The sequence below is a fragment of the Schistocerca nitens genome, chromosome 1, assembly GCF_023898315.1.
Source record: "Schistocerca nitens isolate TAMUIC-IGC-003100 chromosome 1, iqSchNite1.1, whole genome shotgun sequence".
NCBI lineage: Eukaryota > Metazoa > Arthropoda > Insecta > Orthoptera > Acrididae > Schistocerca > Schistocerca nitens.
In genome coordinates, this window is record NC_064614.1 from 1171829431 (window position 1) to 1171830205 (window position 775).

Sequence of the window (775 nt, forward strand, 5' to 3'; positions counted from 1 at the left end):
ACTGCATCACTCCAAATTACGTTCACAGCAAGGGGTATAATGACGGCTTGGGTGTTCTTTGATTATATGAACTTGAGTACCACTCTTCTTGCCCTTCGTGCTGCTTCCGTTGTCGTAAGATTGTTCCCCAAAACCTGCAAGCAGTATGCCAAGGTTATGTAGTATTTGAAATAGCAATTCTGTGAGACCTTTTCGAGTAGCGTCACTCGGTTAGCAAAAACAAAAAACTACTCTTTGAAAGTAGCTGGTTTGCAAAGCCTATCTACCACTCTCAAAACCACATTTAATTACTCCTTGCGACTGAAATCTGGTGTATAGCCCAATATTATTCAACAATATTTATTTTGAGTATGGTTTTTCCATGATAGATACAATCTAATCAGAAATTTTGTACGCCCTTATGTAAGTAACAGGCAACGGCCTTGCCGCAGTAGACACACCGGTTCCCGTGAGATCACCGAAGTTAAGCGCTGTCGGGCGTGGTCGGCACTTGGATGGGTGACCATCCAGGCCGCCATGCGCTGTTGCCATTTTTCGGGGTGCACTCAGCCTCGTGATGCCAGTTGAGGAGCTACTCGACCGAATAGTAGCGGCTTCGGTCAAGAATACCATCTTACGACCGGGAGAGCGGTGTGTTGACCCCACGCCCCTCATATCCGCATCCTCCACCGAGGATGACACGGCGGTCGGATGGTCCCGGTAGGCCACTCGCGGCCTGACACACATCAATATCCATGCCCGAGGCAGGATTCGAACCTGCGACCGTAGCAGCAGC

General features: G+C 48.9%; 1 pseudogene; it reads left to right on the forward strand.

Moving 5' to 3' along the window:
• Window positions 1-412: 412 nt before the first annotated feature.
• On the forward strand, window positions 413-530 carry LOC126212919 (5S ribosomal RNA; annotated as a pseudogene).
• Window positions 531-775: the final 245 nt, after the last annotated feature.